This window comes from Elephantulus edwardii, unplaced genomic scaffold (assembly GCF_000299155.1).
Source record: "Elephantulus edwardii isolate Elephantulus edwardi_28Jun2011 unplaced genomic scaffold, EleEdw1.0 scaffold00019, whole genome shotgun sequence".
NCBI lineage: Eukaryota > Metazoa > Chordata > Mammalia > Macroscelidea > Macroscelididae > Elephantulus > Elephantulus edwardii.
Window position 1 is genome coordinate 8,589,312 of NW_006399769.1, and position 7,064 is coordinate 8,596,375.

Consider the following 7,064-nt stretch of genomic DNA (forward strand, 5'->3'; position numbering starts at 1 on the left):
CATCCCATGGAGTCCAAAGAGACATAGGAACTAAATGCCATGTGCTGTCCTGAATGTGGTCCTGGAACAGAAAAAAGGATATTAGATAAAAACTAAGGAAGTCTGAATCAAGTCTTCTTGTGAGATGCCACTGGGTTAATTGGGACGTATTTATTCAGTTATTCACTGTGTACAACAGAATAAAAGATGGGCCAGTCCTGCGCCACCCTCACGATCATGGCTATGTCTGAGTGCATTGTTGTGGCCACTGAGTGAATCCACTTTAGTGGGGTTCTTCCTTTTCTTTGCTGATCCTCTACTATGCCAAGTATGATAGGGGTAGTCTCCAGGGACCAGTTTCTCCTGATAACGTGTCCAAAATAGATAAGGAAAAATCTTCAACTCTGCTATACTCCTTGCAAGATGTATTTATTTGTTCCTCACAAACATCTTAATTCAGAAGCATCAACTATTTTTTTTTGTCTTTCTTATTCACTGACCAGCTTTCACATGTACATAAGAAAATTAAAATACCATGGCTTGAGTAAACATACTCAAAATTACATCTTTACTTCTCAACACTTTAAAAAGGTCTTTTGCAGATTTTTCCAATGTGCTACATCATTTAATTTCTTGACTGCTACTTTCACAGATATTGATTCTGGACTCAAATAGAATTAAATGCTTGATAATGTCCATATTTTCTTTCTTTATCAATTTTGGGGACTTTTCCCCCTGTTTCCTTGATGTTGAGGGGTGATCTATACTGAAGGCTAAGGTCTTTGATCATCAACAAATACTTCAGCAAACAAGATTGTGTCATCTACATATTGTAACTTATTAATGAGTTTGTCTTCAATCATGTTGCTTAGTTATTCTTGTTATTCTTCATTTAGTCCAGCTTCTCAGGTTATTTGCTTGTTGTAACTATCTAATAATTATGGTGAAAAGATACAAAACTGACATATACCTTTCCTGATTTTTAAACCATGATCTCACTTGTTCCTATTTGATCCCTCTCTCTGTATGGATTCCACATGAGCGCAGTGAAGAGTTCTGCAATTCTCATTCTGTGTAATATTTTCCATCTTTGTTATGCCCATACGTTTGAATATCTTTGCATAGTCAGTAGAATATATGGAAAACCTAAGTGCCCATCAACAAATGAATGGGTAGAGAAGCTCTGGTATATACACACAATGGAATACTGTACAGCATTGAAAAACAAGGAACTCATGAAATATTATACAAAATGGGTGACCCTGGAGGACATTTTGCTGACTGAAATATCTCAGTCACAGAAGGACAAGTATTGCATAGGGTCACTGTTGCAAAACGGGGCTGACATTGGGGTTGAGGGAAGACAGAGAAGGAGGGGAGGAATAATGTATACTGCATTGAAACAGATGAGGGCGAGAACTGTTTAAAAGGGATATATGATCAGGTATTATTGTCATGACAGGAGTCCAGAATGAAGGCTGCACAGTGGAGTGGACTAGGGGGGAGGAACTGCATAACAATGAAAAGAGTTTTACTTTTCAAAGAAAAGAGTGAAGTGAGGGGGAGACATAGGCAGGGAGAGAAGTGCAACAATGAATGACTGGAAACTCTAAATCTCTGTAAACTTTCATTAAAATTAATAAAATATATAAATGGAAACATCTTTCTGATAGTCTCTGCTTTGAACCAATGGTATCTTCCATACCATGTCCTTTTCTGAATCCAGCTTGAATTTCTGGCCATCAATGTTCCTGTCAATGAATTTCTGCAATCAATTTTTAAAATTATATTCATCAAAATTTTACTTGTATATGGCATTGTTTGATAATTTCTGCATTCTGTTGGACCATTTTTTTCCTCTGGAATGGGCACAAATAAAGACTTTTCCTAGTCATTCAGACAGTTAACTGCCTTGTAGATTTCTTGGTGAATATTTCCAGGGGTACATTCATTTGTTGAAACATTGTAATTGGTATTCTGCCAATTCCTGGAACATTGTTTGTCACTCATGCCTTTGGTGCAGCTTGGATTTCTTCTTTCAGTGCCATAGGGTTTGGATCATATTCTATTTCCTGACATAATTGAATGTCAGCCAGTTCTTTCTGGTACAATGACACTGTGCTTTCCTCCCATTCTCTTTTGATGCTTTCTGTCATTCAATATTTTTTTCATGGAATTCTTCACAATTGCAGTTTGAAGTTTAAATTTTTTTTTCTTCAGTTATTTTGATTTGAGAAGCATTAGTTGAGCTCTTTCTTTTTAGTTTACTACTCCCAGGTCTTTGCACGTTTCATTCACCTCAGTAAAATACTTGCTTTGATTTCTTAATCTGCCTTTTGAAATCTTCTGTTTGACTCTTTTACTTTTTTATTTCTTCCACTCACTTTAACTATTGTATGAGCCAAAGCAAGTTTCAGAGTTTCGCCCAACATTCAGGTTGGTATTTCTTTTCTTTGCTATCTTTTTCAGGACCTTTTGCTTTTTTGTGTATGATATCCTTGGTGCCATTCCACCATCCATCTTGCTTCTGGCATTAGTGTTCATTCTTGATATGGTCTCTAAATTCAGATAAGATATAATCAGAGTTATGCTTTAACTTTTATGGACATGTTTTAACTTTCTGCAGCTTTAACTTGAGTTTGCATGTGAGCAATTAATGATCTGTTCCACAGTGGACCCCTGCCCTTGTTTTGACACATGATGCCAAACTTTTCTACAATTTCTTGATCCAGCTGCAATCCATCTGATGCCTGTATATTGCACCAGGGAAGAGTCATGTGTATAGCTACTATTTATGTTGTTTAAAAATACTTGTGGTCTATACACACTCCTTTCACAAAGATGGCGATGCAAAGGATAGTTGCAGCTTTAGGGAAGTGGCCACAGGGAGCAGGCAGCGACTCCATCTGGGGATTCCCGAGGCTGCTGTTGTGGAAGATGTCGATTCCTTCATGAAACTACCTGGGAATGACATTTCTGATTAGCACTCAAGGAGTTGGATGAACAATGCCAGAAGTTTTGGAACTCAACTTCGCTCAAAAGAAAAGTAGGTTGAATTTCAGATTCCAGAAATTAAGCAGACTTTGGAAATTCTTAAATACATCCAGAAAACAAAAGAGTCCACCAATTCATGGGAGACCAGATTCTTATTGGCAGGTACTTTGTACTGCAAAGCTTCTGTTTTTTCTATTGGTAAAGTGTGTCTGTGCTTGGGGGCTGATGTTATGCTTGAATATGATATTAATGAAGGTTGGGAACTGTTGGAAAAGAACTTATCAACTGCCACAAAAACCCCTTGATTCTTTTGAGGAAGATCTAGGTTTTTTCAAGACAGTTTACTACCACAGGAGTCAGTATGGCCAGAGCTTATCATTGGGATGTAAAAAGAAGGGACAAAGAGGATTCTACCAAGAACAAAGCATAATGCTTACAGTTAGAAAAGTAGTTCGGTTTTCCAAACACATTTTAAGTACTTCTAAATTTATCTTTACACATGGGCAAAACATTGAATGATTTTTCTTTTCAGAAAAAAAAAAAAAAACCAAACCACACACACACACAAAAAGCCCACCAACCAAAGAACCATGAAACTTTTTTAAGGGAGCTCTGTGGCCCAGTGTCAAGAAGCTACACTGCAATTGTGAAGGCATGTGTTTCAAATCAACCAGATGCTCTGCTGGAGGAGGGGCAATCTTCACCTATGCCAGTAGAATCTGACACTCTGTTACACAATAAGGGTGGGAAACCCCAAACTTTAAAAAAAAAACAACACCATTTTACTTATTTATAAGAACAAAAATAATTTTCAATGTCTTATTTAATTGTTGTTATATGTTGATGAGGAGACTACAACTTCTAACGACCCTATGCTTAATAGCCCTCAACCCTGTTCTAGCCGGAGCCAATCTCACTGTCTCTGACACACCTACCCTTATTATCCAGTTATTGTGTCAATCCATCTCATCCCAGATCATCCTCTCCTACACTGTCTCTTCAATCTTCTAAATATGATATCCTTGTCCAAAGATTGGTCCCTCCTGGCAACATGCCCAAAGTATGTGAGACAGAATCTCCAAATCCTTGCTTCCAAGGAACAGCTTGATTTCCCCTCTCTAGGACAGACCTGTTAGTTCTCTTGGCAGTCCAAGGTATGTTCAACACTCTTCTCCAACATCACAGCTCAAAGGTGACAATTCCTCTTCTGTCATCCTTGGTCATTGTCCAGCTCTCTGATACATGAGAAGTAATTGTGAAGACCATGGCCTGGATCAAGTGCACCTTAGTTTCTAGACTGACATTGTGGTTCTTCAGCAATCTAGAGAGGTGCTTGACAGCAGATTTTCCTAATGAAATTCATCTTTGGATTTTCTGACTGCTGATGCCAAGACTTTTGATTGTGCAACTGAGCAAGCTGAAATTGTTAACAATATCAATCTTCTCCATCTATTACAATGCTGCTAATGGACCCCAGTGGTGAGAGTCTTTGTTTTCTTTAATTTTATGAAATTAGCAGTATTTTAATTTTGTTCACATTTCCCAGTAAAAGAAATGTTTCATTCATCATATTTTGCCTGTCATAGAAATAAAAAACTGAGTTTGAATGCCCCAAACTGAATGCTGAACACTAGACGGGTTTGCTTTTTCTTTATTGGCTGTTGTTACTCTGACCGGCTGTGGTTAAACTAGGTTACAGGTAGGAATATTCGCATATTTGTAGACTTGGTTTTCTTCAGCCCATATGGAGTATTTTTTTACTCTGTAGGCTTTGATTTGTCTAATTACCTTCTACAAAGGAAGAGGGCTTTGAGACCCAAGTAAGTGCATGGTGACACCAGCATAAGAGACTTATGGTGCCTTCAGCACTCTTGATTAACTCAATTGTATACCGTTCTCCCAAGAAGGTTAAGAGAAATTTTAAGATAAATCTCCATCTACAGTGGGAAAAGTTGTAAGCTTTTAAAATTCATTTGTCTGGAATGAATTTTTTAAAATTCCTGTAGAAATCTATTGGTATAGTGACTCTTGCTGGATGATACAGATCAGTAAAAACTCAAATGTCTTATTCTCTCCTCATGCAACAAACACTTGTACAATGTTTTGTACTTGTGTTTAATAATATTAAAACAATGGCATTCAAACTGTAAATTTAAAAAAATCCAAACAAACCCAAAAATACTTTTCAAGAGTAGGCTGGTCTTGGAGAAAATATTGACTATTCCATGCACCGCCAAAAGAACAAACAAATCTGTCTTTAAAGAAGTGCAACAAAAGTGCTTTAGGGCCAAGGATGGTGAAACGAACGTCGTCTCACTTGACTTTGAAGATATTTTCAGGAGGAAGTTGTGTTTGGAGAGAGATATTATGCTGGGAAAGGTGGAGGGTCAAAGAAAGAAAGGAAGACCTTCAAGGAGATGGATTGACACAGGGACTATGACAATGAACTTGAGCATGATAGAGATCATGGGATGGAACAGGAGAGGTCAAGTTTCAGGTCTTTTATAGGGTAGTTATGAGTCTTAATCTACTTAATGGCATCTAATAATAACCTACTGCTAGGCCTTCCCCCCGCCCCCCAGTCTGTTTTAGTTTGAGATGCCACTGATTGGTTCTCAGGCCATGATCTTTCCAACCACTCGCTATGTAACGGAGAGCTGGGCAATGAATGAGGATGCCAGAAGAAGCATCAATGCCTTTGAGTTGTGGTGCTGGAAATGAGTACTAAATATCCTGTGAACTGCCAAAAAACCATATAGCATCTTGGAGAAAGTGCAGCCAGCCTTCTTTGCAGGCAGAGGTGATGAAACTTTGTCTTACATACTTTGGACATGTTGTTAGAAGAAGCTATTCCTTGGAAAGGGACATTATGCTTGGAAAGGTGGAAGAGAAATACTCTCAACAAGATGGAATGACATAGTGGCTGCAGCAGTGGGCTCAATTATGTCAGAATTGATGAGCATGATAGGATAGGACAGGGTTTAGTTCTATAGATCACAGATTTCTATGAGTCATAGTGACTCAGTGGCACCTTACAACAACATTGGTTCATTTTTACTATTAATATATGAGACATTAATAATAGGGGAAATTGGGAGTGGGATATATGGAAACTCTTTGTTCTGTATTTGGATTTTTATAATTTGTAAATCTAAAACTACTCTAAAGTTTATTTTTTAAAAATTGAATGGTTCTTATGTCAGTTATTGTGGACAGCTAATGGCTCTTGGAATAACCGGCACGAGTGAAATTGGAGTAAACTCTCTGGGAAGGAAACTATCAAGGAAGCTCAGAGAGAATCCTGGAAACCACTCAGGGTTGAGAAATATTGCTTGGAAGACAGATCCAGGAATTGGGTCCATACATGCCCGTTTGAGAGAAGGCGCCAGGAGAAACAGGATATCTTAGAAGTGGATGTCTTGAAGCTCTACCCTAATCTGGGATGGCTTTTGAAGGAGATGGGAAATTATAATAACCTGCTTCTTGTCTTCCTAAGTCTCCTCATCAGACCTGTCATGACTCTGAAGCCATGTTACTCTCCATCTAGAGCAGCCCAAGCAGAACAGTTACAAGTTCAATTCAGGGGTCAGAAAAGCTCTGCCATTTTTCCAGGGGTGTGACCTTAGGTAAGGCTTATGCCCTCTCTGAGCCTTAATGTGCCGCACTATAAAGTGATAAGAAAATACATATTAAATGATTGTTGGGATGGTATATTGAGACAATGCCTGTGAGATCTAGGGCCTGTATACATGCTTGTCAGTGTGTTATAAGCAGTTTGCCTTCCCTCTGTCCTTCCTCTGAACAAATTCTAGTAGCTGAGTGCTTCAACCTTACTTATGCGATCCTGTCCTTCCCCTGGAACACAGCCATAATGTGTTAGATTAAAAACATGGCTCCCAGAAAGATCATCAGAAACGGAAGGAGGAAATGGAATGTCAGCTAATTGTCTCAAGGAGTAACTGTTTCCTTTCCCATGAGCTCAGAAGAACTGAATAGTAATGTCTGGTACAATTATGGAATGTTTTGATCAAAGATTCTTTGGAAGAATAAGGTTTAAAAAAGGAGAAATGCAGAACAAAATTTCATTTTTT

General features: G+C 38.2%; 1 pseudogene; it reads left to right on the forward strand.

Annotated features, from left to right (window-relative positions):
• The first annotated feature begins 2,831 nt into the window (after positions 1–2,831).
• Positions 2,832–3,403, forward strand: LOC102859222 (annotated as a pseudogene).
• The last annotated feature ends 3,661 nt before the right edge of the window (positions 3,404–7,064 follow it).